This window comes from Schistocerca americana, chromosome 7 (assembly GCF_021461395.2).
Source record: "Schistocerca americana isolate TAMUIC-IGC-003095 chromosome 7, iqSchAmer2.1, whole genome shotgun sequence".
Lineage (NCBI taxonomy): Eukaryota > Metazoa > Arthropoda > Insecta > Orthoptera > Acrididae > Schistocerca > Schistocerca americana.
This window is the reverse complement of record NC_060125.1, coordinates 224,905,311-224,923,659: the sequence shown is the minus strand read 5'-3', so window position 1 is coordinate 224,923,659 and position 18,349 is coordinate 224,905,311. Positions and strand designations below refer to the sequence as shown.

The 18,349-nt window shown below is 43.3% G+C and overlaps 1 pseudogene; it reads right to left on the bottom strand.

Annotated features, from left to right (window-relative positions):
- Positions 1 to 597: 597 nt before the first annotated feature.
- On the bottom strand, positions 598 to 715 carry LOC124623396 (annotated as a pseudogene).
- Between the last annotated feature and the right edge of the window lie 17,634 nt (positions 716 to 18,349).

Sequence of the window (18,349 nt, the reverse complement as noted above, 5' to 3'; positions counted from 1 at the left end):
GCACCACTGCAGAGGAAGGCTGTACGCACATTTGAGCCAGATTTCAAACTTAAGCGTCGCAGTGGGTGGCAGTTTCGGGGTTTCGAAAAAGTGATCCCTCAATTCTGTTTTACAGTGTAAATAAACTGCAGCTACTCACCAAGGCCCAGTGTGGGCTATAGTTATCGTATGGCAGCGAAACACGGTAAACACGCTGATGCGGAACCGATTTACGTAGAAAAAAATTAGTTCCAGTTTTGGCCACTAGGCGCAAATTTGGCGCTGTTCAGCATCTTGTGGACGTTTCCGGCGCTCATTTGGAACTAATTGTATAAGCATTGTTTACTAATAAAATCAGCATTATGCCTTTCTCACTTGTTTGATCTTTTCTGCCCATGTGCTGTTCCTGATCCATTAAGCACTCCGTCGTTAGGCCACGAGTGGCCTACCGGGACCATCCGACCGCCGTGTCATCCTCTGTGGAGGCTGCGGATAGGAGGGGCATGGGGTCAGCACACCGCTCTCCTGGTCATAAGATGATATTCTTGACCGAAGCCGCTACTATTCGGTCTAGTAGCTCCTCAATTGGCATCACGAGGCTGAGTGCACCCCGAAAAATGGCAACAGCGCATGGCGGCCCGGATGGTCACCCACCGAAGTGCCGACCACACCCGACAGCGCTTAACTTCGGTGATCTCACGGGAACCGGTGTATCCACTGGGGCAAGGCCGTTACCTGTTCCTGTTCCATTACATATGGAAACTTTTCTAGACGTCTTCCTTGTATTCACAGCGCCATGTTTCCACCTGGCGGCCTAAATTGGAACTATTTTTTCCAGAGTAAATCTTTCCCTCATTGACGCACTAGAATATGTAACGCTATTTGCTGCCATACGGTAATTACAGCCCACACCTGGTCTCTGTGAGTAGCTGGACCTTAATTATAACAACTCGGTGCAACGGAAGGTGATACGTGATTCCTCAATCGTACCACACTTACACACCATATCTTATATACCATAAAAGAAGAAGCGGGATGGAATCATGGTTGGTAGTCACAATTTATAATTAAGACAGTTTATTAACATTACCCCTTTAAAAAATTGACAATTACAAATTGTGGACGAGCCATTAGATAAAACTTTCCAAATACAGTTAGAAACCCAATGTACTCAGTACTCTAACAAACAATTCCAAACTGATAAACTTGAAAACTTCAAACTCCCATAGAGAACTTCCCTCAAAATAGATATAATGAAACAATTACAGGTAAAGGGTGACTTAATAACACTTGAACACTAGTGTCAAGTGAAACCTCCCCTTAGAAAAAATTATGAATTACTGTGTTGGTAAACCCCTTCGTTATTTGATTTTCAAACAGCTGAGCAAAACTGAACGTACTCAGACATATCTCTCTTTACTTATTCTGATCATCATTAAACTGAAACACAATATTTTTAGCGCAACGCTATCTGACTTTCAATAATCCCTACTAAAGAATGGCCCTTATTTATTTACCGTATGGCTCATAACATCACAGTAAAATTACAGAAACAACACGGTTGAAAAAAAAATCACATATCTATAAACAGAGCAATAAATAACAGTTTGTATATAAAGACACCGCCAATTGTAAATTTACACTCACAGAAGATCAATCACAAGCAGACGTCCAGCTTCGATAATAAATAGTCGATTGCCTCTTGGGTCGCCATTAGGAAATCCTGTGGGTCACCCTCGTATGCTCTTGGTGGGCATTCCTGCACGATGTGTTTGACCGTCTGTCTCTCAGCGCCAGAGTCGCAAGCGGCCGAAGGAAGTTTACCCCATCTGTGTAAGGAGTCGGCGCATCTCCCTCAGTTGGTTCTGATGCGATTAAGAGTTGACCAAACTTTGTGAGGGCAATCAAATCCTTTTGGCCCTGACTAACAATAACCGATACTTTTCATGAATCACTTACCTCACAAAAATCCTCGTTACTCGAACTACTGCAATACAGCGAGCGCGAATACTGCCAACTAAATAAAAGATTCTAACTACTGAAGGCACTAACTACTGATAGGCATAGTCAGCAAATGAAAGATTTTGATAGAGAACAAACAATGTATTTACCTTAATAATATTCAAAAGTCATCATATATATATATATATCAGTTCATGATATAGAGTATTACAAATTTCGATTTTCTGATGGACACACGTCCAGATCATCCCCTCTCAAAACTCCTCCATCTCTCTCCCCACATCGACCACTGCTGGCGGCTCACCTCCAACTGCGCAACACTACGCGCTGTTCACATCCAACTGCCCAACACTACAATAGCGAATATTCCGACAATGCCAGCCAGCCACAGACTGCGCACAGCACAGCCAGTGATTTTCAGACAGAGCGCTATGTGGCGTTACCAACATAAAAACCTAAACAGCCTACTTACACAAGCGAAGATGTCATTACATAACATGATAGAATCACTTAAATAACAAAACTACAACAGACACTGATCTTTTAAAAATAAATGTTTATGTGCTCAGCCGTTAATAAAAAATTACTAGAAAAGGCTGCGCAAGGAACTCAGCAGATGCTATACAGTTTAAGGTTTAGCCAGTTGCCTGTCCCCAATATTTAAGAAAACAAGTTCATACACAAACAGGTTACATACAATAGATATATATCTACCAGCTTAACCCGCCTTGACGGAAAATAAATACTAAACTTTGGAAGGCGATATGTGCTCAACTCTGGTAGTGGCCAGGTTCTTAAACACAGCCAGGCCTAGACCTCGGATGATATTTCACTTCCCGCCAACGTGCTGGCACAACTAAAAGTTTCTACCTGAATCACAAAGACATTCCAATAACTCTGAAACATAGAAACACTCAGCAGAACCATTGACTCACTTACACATGGAGAACTGTATTAATAGAGTGCAGGCTTTAAAAACGGCAACATAAAATCATTTCATTGCAAGAGACACAAAAAACTTCTGACAAAAGTTTCAAATAACGGCCATCATTTAAATAGACCAACTGACCTCTTCCACACCGTCTTAAGGTTCGATTATGAACGTCTCGCCATAATAATAAGGTTTAAAATCTTTGAGTGCGTCGGTGAACACAGAATTACGACGACTTACTCCATACCAGGTACACAATACGAGGGAGCGGGTTCCACAGCTCCACCGCTTCCCTTCAAATTTTGCTCCCAGCAAAGTCACAGAACTTGTTTCTCCAAGCTGTCCACGTCGGCAAAACGCCCCAACCAATTGCACACCACATCGTGTAACGGTTATCACGTTCGTTCGGAAGCCGTTGACACTCGTCTCCCCAGCAATGTCACAAGATCTCGAGGGTTACCATCGAAAGCTAACAACCAACTCGCTTCGCCTGCGAAGCCGCAAGATAAGACACGCCAAAAGCAAAGATAGCTTACCTCTACCACAATCGATCTCAAAGATACATGAACAAGACTAGCGCCAGCTCGCCACGGCTCAAGGCAGCTAACATATGGTACCACAAACGAGTCAGGTACCACACACTCACAGTACATCTACATCTACATTGATACTCCGCAAGCCACCCAACGGTGTGTGGCGGAGGGCACTTTACGTGCCACTGTCATTACCTCCCTTTCCTGTTCCAGTCGCGTACGGTTCGCGGGAAGAACGACTGTCTGAAAGCCTCCGTGCGCGCTCTAATCTCTCTAATTTTACATTCGTGATCTCCTCGGGAGGTATAAGTAGGGGGAAGCAATATATTCGATACCTCATCCAGAAACGCACCCTCTCGGAACCTGGCGAGCAAGCTACACCGCGATGCAGAGCGCCTCTCTTGCAGAGTCTGCCACTTGAGTTTGTTAAACATCTCCGTAACGCTATCACGGTTACCAAATAACCCTGTGACGAAACGCGCCGCTCTTCATTGGATCTTTTCTATCTCCTCCGTCAACCCGATCTGGTACGGATCCCACACTGATGAGCAATACTCAAGTATAGGCCGAACGAGTGCTTTGTAAGCCACCTCCTTTGTTGATGGACTACATTTTCTAAGGACTCTCCCAATGAATCTCAATCTGGTACCCGCCTTACCAACAATTAATTTTATATGATCATTCCACTTCAAATCGTTCCGCACGCATACTCCCAGATATTTTACAGAAGTAACTGCTACCAGTGTTTGTTCCGCTATCATATAATCATACAATAAAGGATCCTTCTTTCTATGTATTCGCAATACATTACATTTGTCTATGTTAAGGGTCAGTTGCCACTCCCTGCACCAAGTGCCTATCCGCTGCAGATCTTCCTGCATTTCGCTACAATTTTCTAATGCTGCAACTTCTCTGTATACTACAGCATCATCCGCGAAAAGCCGCATGGAACTTCCGACACTATCTACTAGGTCATTTATATATATTGTGAAAAGCAATGGTCCCATAACACTCCCCTGTGGCACGCCAGAGGTTACTTTAACGTCTGTAGACGTCTCTCCATTGAGAACAACATGCTGTGTTCTGTTTGCTAAAAACTCTTCAATCCAGCCACACAGCTGGTCTGATATTCCGTAGGCTCTTACTTTGTTTATCAGGCGACAGTGCGGAACTGTATCGAACGCCTTCCGGAAGTCAAGAAAGATAGCATCTACGTGGGAGCCTGTATCTAATATTTTCTGGGTCTCATGAACAAATAAGGCGAGTTGGGTCTCACACGATCGCTGTAAATAATGGAATGCCACTTGCGCATAAAAAAAAATAAAAGAATACTGTGTGGAGCTTTCGTTTCCTTCTTTTGTTGTTGCCTTTCCCCATTTCTCTGAGGAATCGGCATGTTACAAATCGATTTTGGCAGTGTTAGTGCCATTTTTCCCCGTCTCCTCTGGCCACCTGGAAAGGTATCCGTCTTCCCAATTTGTCTACGTCTACTGAAAATTCATGTTCAAGTGTTCGTGTATATGTAGGTGAGGCGGGTCGTAGGTACCAGCCAAGTATTCACTTAGTGGGATGTGGAAAATCGCCTAAATACAACATCCAGGCTGGCTGGCTTACCATCCCGCGTCGTTAATCCGCGAGATGGATTCGATAATGGCTGGTTCACCCTCATACTTTTTAGAAATACTTTTCTTGCTATTGCTAGTTTGTATTTCATATCTGCTCTACTTCTGCAATCGTCAGCTATTTTGCTGCCCAAATAGCAGAACTCATCGACTACTATTAGTGTATCAATTTATAATCTAATCCCCCAGTATCATCTGATGTAATTCCACCACACTCCATTAGCCTTGCCTTACTTGTATTACACTTATCTTATGATATATTTTTAAGACACTAGTCATTCTGTTAAACTGCTCTTCCGAGTCCACTGTCGTCATAACAGTACAGTGCCATCGACAACGCTCGAAATTTTTACTTGGTCTCCTTAAAATTTAATTTCCTTGCAAAATTTCTCATTGCTTTACTTTATTGCCTGTTCAACGAATAAATTAAACAAAATCAGGGATAATCGACGACTCCGTCTCACAACCTTCCTAACTATTACTTCCTTTTATGCTCTTCCATTCTTATAATAGCAGCCTGATTTCTGTACAAGTTGCAGATAAACTTTTGCTCCCTGTATTTTATCCCAGCTAGCTCCAGACTTTCAAAGGGTACATTACAGTCAAAATTTTCAAAAAATATCTCTAAATCTACAAATGCTATAGACGTAAATTTGCCTTTATACTTTTGCCTTTAGAGTCATAGAGTCATTGCCTCTTGTTTTCTTACATTCCTCCGGAATCCAAAGTGATCTACCGTAAATAATTCGTAACAGCTTTTTGCAGCCATATCTTATGAAACTGATTGTTCTGTAAAATTTTTGCCCCTCAGTAGCTGCCTTCTTTTGAATTGGGATTATTATATTTTTTAAGAAGACCGAGGGTATAACTCCGGCCTCGTATATTTTACAAACCAGGTGGAATAACCATGCCAATGTTTGGTTCTTTCCAGTATCGTGTACTCCTGATGCCTAGATCCGACTTAGGTCTTTTAGTGTCCCGTTGAATTCTTCACGCAGTATCGTATCTCCCATTTCGTTTTCATCTACTTTCTCTTCTCTTTCCGCAATACTGTCTTCGAATTCGTTTCCGTTGTATAACCTGTCTAAATATTCCACCTTTCAGCCTTCCCTGCTTTGCTTAGCACTTGCTTACCACTTGAGTTCTTGCTGTTCATTCAGATGCTTCTCTTTATTAGAAAGGTTTCTTTTGTTTTCCTGTAGGTGGTCTCTGTCATTGCTACAGTCACACACACTTCTTCACCTTTTCATTTCTCTTCTAGCCATTCCTGCTTTACCATTTTCCATGTCCACTGAATCTCGTTTTTAGACGTACTTGTTCCATTTTGCCTAGTTTATTTGCCGTATTTTTGTATTTTCCATTTCGTCAACTGAACTCAGTATCTAGTGAAACGTCCCATTTGAACAATTTATATACGACTGTGCTTAACCTGACACACAATATTTTTAGCGCAACGCAATCTGACTTTCAGAATTCTCTACAAAAGAATGGCCCTCACTAACATTAAACTATACCTTTCACAAATCACTTACCTCACAAAAATCTTCGCTGCTCAAGCTACTGCAATACAGCAAGCGCCACAACTGCCAGCTAAATAAAAGATTCAAACTACTGAAGGCACTAACTACTGATAGGGATAGTTAGCAAATGAAAGATATTAATAGAGAACGAACAATGTATTTACCTTGACATCATCACAAGTCATAATATATATATCAGTTCATGACAAATTACAAATCTCCGCCATCTCTCTCCCCACATCCACCACTGCTGGCGGCTCACCTCCAACGCCATCTCTCTCCCCACATCCACCACTGCTGGCGGCTCACCTCCAACTGCGCAACGCTACGCGCTGTTCACAGCCAGCTGCCTAACACTACAATGGCGAGTATTACAACAATGCAAAGCAGCCACAGACTGCACACAGCACAGCCAGTGATTTTCATATTGAGCGCTACGTAACGTTGCCAATAAGAAAACTTAAACAGCCTACTTACATAGAGAAAACATAAACAGCCTACTTACACTAGTATGCTTTCAAAGGACTCTTCGAGGGTTTGTCTCTTTGCTTAGTTGTTCCTCTGGTGTCTTCATTGTAGCGTTTCTAATAATTACCCGTTCGTCTTCTGTTGTGTTACTTTCCCCTTTTTCAATCAGTGCCTAATGCTACATCTGAAACTTTCAACAACCTGTAGTTCTCTACATAACTAGGTGTTATCGCCTTGTCTGTCAGATCCTCCCCTAGAAATGTTTTATCATTCAGAATCGGGTTTCCAGGTGTTTATCTTACGATTATAAGAGGGTGAATCACCTATCGCTTCCACCGCAAATATTTTGGATATGGAAGGCCCTATAGACACGAGATTTTCACAGAACTAAGTTGTAGGCAATGGCACGCATCTGCAACCAATACAGCTGTTTTTTGAGACATTTACGAAAGGGAAGTTACAGTTACAAATTTTTAAAAGGGACAGTGCATATTGACAGTGAAAGCCTAAAAGTAGGGCAAATGAAAATTGAAATGGTGTTTGTTGTAGGAAGTTACTGCAAGATGTTTACGAGTTGTCTTATTGTGATCGTTGTAACCACCGACAGCTGTATATGCCGCACTACTGCTTAGATGTTAGGTAACGACTTTGTTTGTTTACATTGTGTTGTGTGTATACTGCGGCGGTCCCGTCAGTTATTTTGTGATATTGGACTCAGTAGGAAGTGCTTGAAAAATGGTATTTACCAAAGCGGAAAAGTGGAGATTCTCGGGGTTTATGGTGAATGTAGGAAGAATGCAGTTCGTTCGTGTACCGTGTACGCCGAAAGATATCCCCATAGACGCCAACCATCGCGACAATTATTTGTGAACTTCTTCATACAATTACGAGCGTGTGCTAGTGTAACGCCCAAAATACGTAACAAAAGGAAACGTGTAATTGGAGAGGACGGTGAAATTAATGTTCAGGCTTCTGTACAAGTGGATCCCCAAAGTAGTTCCTGTGCAATCGCACGAGGAAGCTGCATCAGTCAGGCAAGTGTACCATGCGTTCTCCAACGTCACAAGTTCCATTCCTATCACATCTTTCTCCTTCAAGTGCTGCATGGAAATTATGTTGCGAATCGTGTGAACTTTTGTACATAGACATTAAAGCATACACTCCTGACGCATCATGTATTTTGTTTACGTATGAAGCAACATTTATTAATCGTCGCCAAGTAAAACATGTACTACTGGTCTGCTGACAATCCCGTTTGCCTTCATAAGATAGAACGGAAGGGTCCATGAAGTCTCAACGTGTGGTGTAGAATAGTGCAACGTCACCACTAAGGCCCGTTGTTCGTAGAGGGAACACTTGAGTTCGCACAAGTATCTCAACCTTCTAACGGACCATCTTGCACAGATGCTAAGACATTCTCCTTCAGACTAGGTATGACAGCTGTCCGTCCCTTAGTGCATTAGTTACGACTGCTTGTCTTCAGCGATTGTTTCCAAATCGATGGGTTAGGCTAAGCGAACCTCTGTACCTTCAGCGATCCGTTCCCCATATCTGACGCCAATTAATTTTTTCTTTGCGTGACGCTGAAAGACACTGTCTACGAGGCCCATACCAACGACGCCAGATGATACGAAACGACATATTACTGCTGACTGCGCTGCAATTTCCGCTGAAATGCTAGAACGTGTGTAGCAATCGTTGCATGGCAGAGTGCAAGCTTGTTTTGACGCTCGTGGTGGTCATTTCGAGCGCAAGCTGTGAGAGAACATTGGTTCTTTAGCTGTCAGACCCCAAAGAGGTACTGTACTCACCTTTTTTGTCTTTTGTTTGTCGTAGGCAAAACACCCTTTACCCACCGGAAAAGTATTAACACAGGGCTCACAACGCACCCATGTCTAATTCACACTACCAGATGGAACACACAACTGTCTGTGTTTACAATATTCATATTACGATATCCCGTAAACTACTTACACTAGACTCGTGCAGCAATCATCACTTACATTATGATTTGCTCTAAATCGATTGTGGTATTGTCCGTAGGCACTGTTCCATTGAAATATTTGAACCTTTTGTAAATAAATACACATGCGAAATTGATAACACTCTGTGTATGGGCTGCAAATGCTAGCCCCTGCCTAACATTCCAATCTGTGAAACCCGCGTATCAACGGCGCCTTCCATTCCAGAAATATTTGCGGTGTAAGTTTTAGGTGATTCACCTTGTATGATCAATATGAAACGTTCCGGTGTCTCCATGTCTTCCACGATCCAGTTGTCTTTCATGATTCGTAAACCAAACGTCAGCAATGATTTAATTGCACTCAGTGCAAAATTCTAACCGGCGGCTTCCCCTTTCATACAATTCCCCCTCAGTCCAAGTTCTCCTACTATTTTTCTTCTCTTCCTTTTTCTATTATCCAATCCAAGTCCTCCATCACTACTACATTTTCGTGTCCCTAACGAGCTGAACAGTTTCTTTGACCTCGTCATAATTCTTGCAATCTATTCATCATCTGCAGAGCTAGTGTAAATTACACCAATAAAAACTAAATATTCATTCCCGACTAGTTCTTTATCTCAGAAAACTCAATACTGCATATACCACTTTCTGAGCGATATATAGGTTGTTGTATTTTTAAGATAAGATACTACGTGCAAACAGCGTCATAAATAATGTGTAGATTTTTGCAAAGGGGGCTTACCGCAGTCTGCACGAAACATCTCTCGGAAATTGCCGTTGCTTACTCTTTACGTATCCTACATACAAAGCAGATGCGCTTCAAGGCAGTCTTACAATATTCCTCAAGATGGATGTGAGGACTCTAAATTAATAGCACTAAAGAAAGGCGAAGCAGCGTAACTGTGATATACTATCGCTTTTTTCTCGTGGGCGAGTGGAGCTTATATTTTGATTGCGCACCACTGATCGTCACAAAATCTCATCACCAGTGGAGAAAAAGAACATGTCATTACAGCAGGAAACGGTCCAGCAGTATACCGTATCTGGAAGATAGGCTTGGCACCTTTGACAGTTTCTCTAGATCAAAATAGGTACGAATACATTTCCGATAAATACACCGTCACAAAGTCGGGAGCACATCACGGATTAGGTTTAACAAAATGAGTAAATTTTCTTCATAATCAGCAAAGTAAAGAACATAATATCAGCTGTTACAATATCAAACAACTTGAGAAAATGTATCTAGTAGCATTTCCAAAGCAGCAGTATGAGTGGAGTGAATTCTCGAAACACTCAATTTGAAAACGTACACCAACAGGACATCCGAGAAGCTCACTCCATGCTTTTTAAAATAGCAACACTATGAACGTGGCACGCATTAAGCGTCAAATTGGCTTAAAATGTACTGCATATTTGAATGTTCAGTATGAAGATGGCATGCATTAAGCGTCAAATTGGCTTAAAGTGTACTACAACCTTGAATTTTCAGATAATTAGCATTTCATTGCAACCATACAAGACACGCGGACTTACCGCCATTTATAGCATTCATATCAGTGACGATCATGCACTACAACCTTGAATTTTCAGATAATTAGCATTTCATTGCAACCATACAAGACACGCGGACTTACCGCCATTTATAGCATTCATATCAGTGACGATCATGCACTACAACCTTGAATTTTCAGATAATTAGCATTTCATTCCAACCATACAAGACACGCGGACTTACCGCCATTTATAGCATTCACATCAGTGATGATCATGCAGTGGAATTCTCATGTAGAAACAGCTTTCGGTTAAAATGAATATATATTACGAGGTTGTGCGTTTCGCCTACGCGAGGGAAACATTTACTGATTACTGTTTGACATCGCGGTGCTCCATGGCGAGCGAAGAAAATCGGAATGTGACTGGACTTCGTTACGAGACACGATAACGAGAGGAAGTGTGCACAATGAAACAGTCATCGTTAGCTGCCATATTATATAATTTGTGTTTTTGAGATTCACAAACAGTAGGTAATGTTAATGTGGAGTTTAGTAACTGCCAGAATACAGTCTGTTGCATTTTGAAGGTAATTGCGCGTATTTAATTTTTATCAGAGAATTCTGTGAGGAACTATTATGCACTACAAGCTTGTATAGAACTTCGAACATCCGGTGGTCGATGTTTGCGGTAGAACGTGCTTCTATAGTATAGAGAAAGTTTTCTCTGATAAAAAGAACTCATTTCACCCGCAGACAATCATCGAAATGGGAATGGCAGCGTTCCAATTCGAGAAGATCCTGTAGAAGTTTTGTTTCTCTTACATTTCAAGAATTTTACAGGCAAATGTCGGAGTCTGCAGCTGCTTCTCCACCACGAGATTAAATTGCCTACGTACGATGTATGGATCGTCGACGACGATAGAGATAGTGTTCTTCACAGACATACAAACAGAGACACTACACACACTAGTTCAGTAACAACGAATTTAATATTACCAGCTTCAAAACATTAACTCTTCTTTTGACTAGAAATATACTATAAAACTAGCAGATACAGGTATCAATTGCAGCAGCGTCCTTAAGTCAGAGTTTGAACATAATACAGGGTGTCCGCAATGAGACTCCAACATTTTAATATCCTATATCTTTCTCATTTCAGATGGTGGACCTGTGAATCCTGAAGGGGCAGACAGAGCAACTCAACAAGTTTGTGGAGAGCAAATTTGATACGCCAAGTGGCCGTAGTGGAACTGCAATCAATTGTTTTAGCAAAATGGAGGATATGAAGGAGTGTGCACAAGTGGTCTGGTGGTATGCAGAGACAAAATCGGCGACCCAAGTGCAAAGAAACTTTCGTCGAGTTTACAACAAAGCGTCCCTAGTCGTTCAAGACTATAAAGAAGTGGTGTGATCAGTTTTTGGCTACTGGGAGTGTTGCGAAATGGCACGGTGGTGGTAAGCCTGGGATCAGCAAACAACATGTGAAACCAGTGCGGCGGTCATTCGAACGAAGACCACAGAAGTCAGTCCGACAGGCAGCACGAGAACTTTGTAGGTAACGTTCAAGAGTGCACAAAGTGCTTCATCAGCGATTACGTTTGTACGCATATAAAGTGCAGGTTATGCAAGAAATCGAGCCTGATGATCGACCAAAGCGAGAAGTATTTGCGTGTGTCATGTTAGAGCGCATTGCCGCGGACGAGACATTTTTATCACGCGTGATGTTTACTAACGAGGCAACCTTTCATGTGTCAGGGGCTGTCAATCGTCACAATGTGCGCATCTGGGGGTCCGAAACTCCATATGCACCTAGGGAACACATGCGCGATAGTCCGAAAGTTAATGTGTGGTGTGGTTTGATGATAAATCGCATTGTTGGGCCGCTTTTCTTTCAGGAGCCGACTATGGATGGAGCCATCTACCTGGACATGTTGGAACAATTTGCCGTGCCACAGGTAACAGGCCTGCAGCCAAATGTGATGTTTCAACAAGACGGTGCACCACCCCATTGCAGCCTTGATGTCCGAAAATTTTTAAATTACACAGTCCCGCAACGATGGACTGGCCGTGGAGGTCCAATTCCTTGGCCGCCACATTCGCCCGACATAACCACCGTCGATTTTTTCTTGTGGGGTTATGTGAAAGACCGGGTATACGCTACACCAGTAAAGGACCTGCAAGACTTGAAACAGCGCATAAGAATTGTCATCAACTCTGTCACAGAGCAGATGCTCCGCAAGACATGGCACGAACTCGATTATAAACTTGATATTCTTCGCGCTACCCGTGGCGTCCATGTTCAAGTGTACTGAACCGTCCACCTGTGTATGAAAACTTGATGAGTTGCTGTATGATTTCCCTGTATCTGTTCGTCAATGAATTGTGTTTCCTCTCGGATTTTATGAGTTCAAATGTTGGAGTCTCATTGTGGACACCCTGTATAAGAGTTTGATCATAACGCTGAATTAGTCATAGGCTTTGTCGTATGGACAGTCTCTCTGTCGACCACACCCGTCATGCCACGCGCCGGGAACAGTTATGCAGGAGATGGTAGTTTTCAACCTTGTCAGCTCGCCACGGGTGAAATCGCTTTTCCTTCACTCTTTGTTTTCCCAGGGGTGGCGCTACGCAAACACGCCACCAGAGGAGGCGGAATCCACCTGACCTCACTGCATGGAGCTCTGATTGGCTGAAGCGTCCTTTTAAGCAGGCACAGTTCAGAGCTAGCCACAATTCATAGCTCGGCGCATCAGATCAGATGCATCTGTGGACTTATGAACATTACAGTACTGTGGAACACGACAGTGGGGAACATTACTTTGGAGCAGCCTGACGCTACTAAGTGTTTTATTAATATTTAGAGACCTACGAAACTATATCAACTTGTGAGGTGCCGGGGCTAGCAGTGTATTTAACACTAAATTCTTCTCGAATCTTCATATGGAAATGATGCTCTAAGCCCCCCCCCCTCTTCTAACTCCTACTTTTGCTGTTGCACATGGATTAAGAAGAAACGCGATGACTGTAATCGACCCTGCATGTGGAGTAGAAAAGAGTTTGGCACCTGCAATAATTTAATTTGATAGACATTAATTAAATAAAGAACAGTTTCAGTACCATAGTGAGAAATGAAAGGGTTGCTCTACCGATTAACAGAATGAAAGTTCTGTCCAAAATAACAATTTGATTTATTATGACTAAACTCAAAATAATAAACAAAACACATGAAACATTTACAATACATCAAATTGGCTCAAATTGGGTACTCAAATAAATGCTGTGAAGGTGAAGTTGTCCCTAAACTAGATTGTGACATTTAAAATGAAGTGGTATGTGGAGCCAATCCCTTGCAACTCAAATCTTAAGAGAAACACACAGCCAACCCAACATTAATTGCTGCTACAGTAGTGGGAACTCAGACAATGAACACCCAAGACAGAACAAAGTTAGAAAAAGACGAACAGGCGCGCTCTGCTGAGCTCTGATTATCACAGTGCAAATTCCCTAGACTGCCGGTGCTGTGGACATACATTACCAAGCTGTCTTCTTAACTGCAAGGACATGATCTGGCGTACCGGAAGCGATGGCTGTTTGCTTCGACGTCTCGTCGTGGTGATGATAATGTCGCGAGTATAGCCCGAAACAAATTGTCCTGGTCTGGTTGTTATAGACTAAAGACTTCCCATCAATACAAATGCGCCTCTGAGGGAGACGAAGAAGGCTCGCCACAACCTACTCCGACCGAAAGGCGAGAGCCGAATACCACAAGAGCACCTGTACAAACCGAACACAGGACATTCCCGCCCCCACGACAGTGGCCGTGGTTAAACGTTCCAATCAGCAACTCGAAAACCGGCGGAAAATTCCACTCTATGGCCAAAGCACTACCATTCTACCAATGGAGATTCTTGGCGCCAATTTCTGCGCCGATTTTGCTACGTCACGGAGTTATGCCCTGAGCAAGCCAATCACAGTTACGATTTTGCAGAAAACGCGGGAATTTGCCCGCCAAGACTGCCTGGGAACTCAAGTCATTCCCACGCCTCGCTGGTAGCCCGCCAGAAAGTGTTTTCACTAAGTTTCTGCAAAGTAACGGAATCTGTAGCCCAGCTGCCCCTTCTGGGCGTGTCTCCGCCGCTATTATGCCAATGTCGGCGTCTGGAAAGCATTCACTCGACTCCCTCACACCCGTCGGCTTAACCCTTTCAAGATCAGGAAAGCTCGCCTGTCACCGGACCACCCGGGTGATGAGAGACGCTGCGTGGGAAGTCCGTGTGTGAAGGAATAGCAACTTTTCACCGCATGCAATTAGAGAGGAAATTCGAATTGCTCAGAGTAAGAAATATGAGAGGGGGCTTCTGCCACCTCTCAAACGTTCAAGACTATTAGTTACAACCAAGAACATCACTATCATTTGTATGTAACTCAACACAAAAGGAGAACCTACAGTCTTCAGAGTTACGTGTTACTCAATTATTAACTGTTTTAGTGTAACCAAACTAATGACGTGTTACCTTTTTATAGATGTCTGTATTTCACTGCCCCCTCTGTTACAGATATTTTGAAAACTGCACCAGTCGAATTTGCACCCAGCCAGAAATTTGCGCCCAGTTTACTTGGAACCTATGTGCTCACTACGTCACAGCCTGCCTGCACCTCGAGAATTCGCTTTCCCTCTCCTTTCGGCGACAGTGGGCTGCCGTACAGCCTCGTCCGAGATGCGTCGACGCCGCCACGCAAATGAGCACGGTAAACAAAATATCCTACTGCCAGAGGAAGTGCAAGAGCGCCACCAGTTTTCTGCATAGCACTGTACGGTATCTCGTCTTACATATGCATATTACCCTAATTCTAGTTGTTTTAACGTTTATATCCTTTTTTCTCTCTTTTATAATGCAAACATACATCTGTATTGTTCAGGCATATCGACAAGCGCTGGCAGGATGACGAAGATCGCAAGAGCAAAGAAGGCGGTGAGACGAGTCAGCCAATAGCCTGCTGACAAGGACCGCACCACGATAGAAGCGCCCTCTAGCCGAAGAGAAAATAAACACCACTCCTGCCAACCTCGGCTGGACAGTAAAGAGACAGTGTTAGCACAGGACTAGACCTGGCCTAGTGGAGAGCATTACGATAGCAGATGTGTGATCCATACGAAATTGCTTACGTGGAGCTTGTATACAGCAAAGGAGTTTGTGATTGTTTTCATGTTTCCCATCGCTTGCGACATGTTATTGTAATTCCAAAGTTAAGTATTGTCAATCTGCTTTGTTGAAATAAAACTATTAATGTTATTTGCTTGAATTGTTGCATAGCATTCCGAGAACACAGCATCCTTTAGGCAGCCTATACGAGACAAGTTTGCGGGACCCCACATTGGGCGACGAGCATCTGCCGGATCCAGTGCCAAGCGGCTACAAAATTTTCTGTTTCTTTCTTGTCTTTATTTTGCAGAGGCGCTTACATGCTTTAACAGTTTCTTGTCGTTTTTGCTAATCAGTGTTTTCTGATGGGCATCGCAGAAATTTTCTTTGCTTTTTTTGCTTGCTTGCCTTGTCTGTTTGTTGCATTTGTGTCCTCCAACATGGCCATCCCTTCCGTCCCAGCCCCTGCTCAGGCGCCACAGCCGCAAGCGTTAGGTGCCATACAGCTAATGCAGGTGCTTCAGTTCCAGACGCAGCAGATTTCTGCACTACACAACACCGTGCAGCAGCTACTGGCCAACGCTGCGTGCTCGACGGAAGAAGCACCACCTACGCCGCGCGGGATTAGCCGAGCGGTCTGAGGCGCCGTAGTCATGAACTGTGCGGCTAGTCCCGGCGGAGGTTCGAGTCCTCCCTCGGGCATGGGTGTGTGTGTTTGTCCTTAGGACCATTTAGGTTAAGTAGTGTGTTAGCTTAGGGACTGATGTCCTTAGCAGTTAAGTCCCATAAGATTTCACACACATTTGAACATTTGAACAGCACCACCTACAGCAATGCCTACTGCTATTCCTCCTTTTCGACAGTTTAGTGTGCCGGCCGGTGTGGCCGAGCGGCTCTAGGCGCTTCAGTCTGAAACCGCACTGCTGAACGGTCGCAGGTTCGAATCCTGCCTCGGGCATAGATGTGTGTGGTGTCCTTAGTTAGGTTTAAGTAGTTCTAAGTTCTAGGGGACTGATGACCTCAGATGTTAAGCCTCATAGTGCTCAGAGCCATTTGAACCATTTGACAATTTAGTGAACAAGACGAGGAACGGCTCGAGTGGTTGTCCCAATTTGAAGCACATCTCATCGCTCACAATGTAGCAGGTACTGACACTTCCCTGTTATCAACAGTAAGAAGTGCAGTCTTAAGGCTTCAACAAAAACTTTTCCCTAACGCCACTCTGAGTGAACTTCGTTATGAATAGGCGGTACAGTCGTTAACTAACTATTGTGAGCAAGAAGTGAATGTGGTATCAGCCCAGTATCAATTCTTTAATTGCAAAAAACGGTCATAACAAACTTACCACGAGTGGGTAACAGATTTGCAGGGTATGACAAGGAACGGCAAATTCAAATGTGCTTGCGTTGCTTTATATTCATATGTTATGTTGCATGATGCATGATGCAATTGTGTACAATGTATCTGATGTAAAACTCAGAGAGCAGATTTTATAACAGTCCTATCCATCATTTCAGCAGGTAGTGCAAGTACTAGATCACTACGATTCAGGTGCCTTGTCGTTTCATAAATTTGTCGGGTTTAGTCCCTTGTTAGCAATCGCCCCATTCCGCAATGGTGGCTTGAGCTAGCCACGCCGAGTAAACAACGCTGCGCGCTGCGTAAGCAGTCCGCTAAACAGACAGCTACATAGGCGAAAAGAATAAGTCTTGCTCTCGGTGTTATTCACGGCACAAACGCCAAGACTGCCCCTCCCGACAGGCTCAGTGTTACGCTTGTGTTACAATCCGTATGATTGCAATCGAACTAATGTAAGAATTCGGCCCACGCACAAAAATCTCATCACAAGGCCCATGTAATTAATGCAGTACATTCAATGTCTGCAACAGCTATCAGCAAAAATAGCAAGTGTGCAGTTTCTACAGTGATATGCCAGTCAACCAAACTTCTTGTTCATTTACTTATTTGTGGGAAACGTGTGAAATTTCAGTTGGACATGGATGCCTCTGTCACATTGCTCAATCGTCACGCATATGAACTGTTAGGCTCCCCACGCCCGTCTAAAACTAGCATGCAACTGATGGCTTAGAATGGACAAGACATTCCCGTTCTCGGAACATGTACTTTGCCTGCCATTTATCGCTCGCATATGCGAACAGTGACTTTTTCAGTGCTACAATCCCGCGAGAGTGAGAACATATTTGGTCCTGATTCCCTTTCTTTGTTTGGCTTTAATATTCAGGACAATGTGTTGTCAGTGTCTGCATTCAATGCAAAAGACAGTGTCACTAGCTTGCTAAAAGAACTCCCGGAACTCTTTTCTGAAGTTATAGACAAAGCTAACAATTTTCTTGCACATATTACGCTGAAAGACAATGCCCAGCTAAAATTTTGCTGGGCCAGAACTGTTCCCATTGCATTACGAGACAAAGTCGCCGCTGAACTAAAAGAATTGCAAGATAGCGGAGTTGTTGCGCCCATGTCAGCCAGTCAATGGGCAAGTCCACTGGTTTTGCTCCCCAGACCTTCAGGTCGCATTCGCCTCTGTGTTGGCTTTAAGTCTACAGTCAGCCCACAAAATGTGAATGATACTTATCAGTTGCCACGCCCAAAGGATCTCATGGAAAAATTAGGTGCTGGACGCTATTTTTCAAAAACTGATCTGCGCGACGCGTATCTTCAAATACCTCTCGATGAAGAATCTCAAAAAATGTGTGTAGTAAATACTCATTTG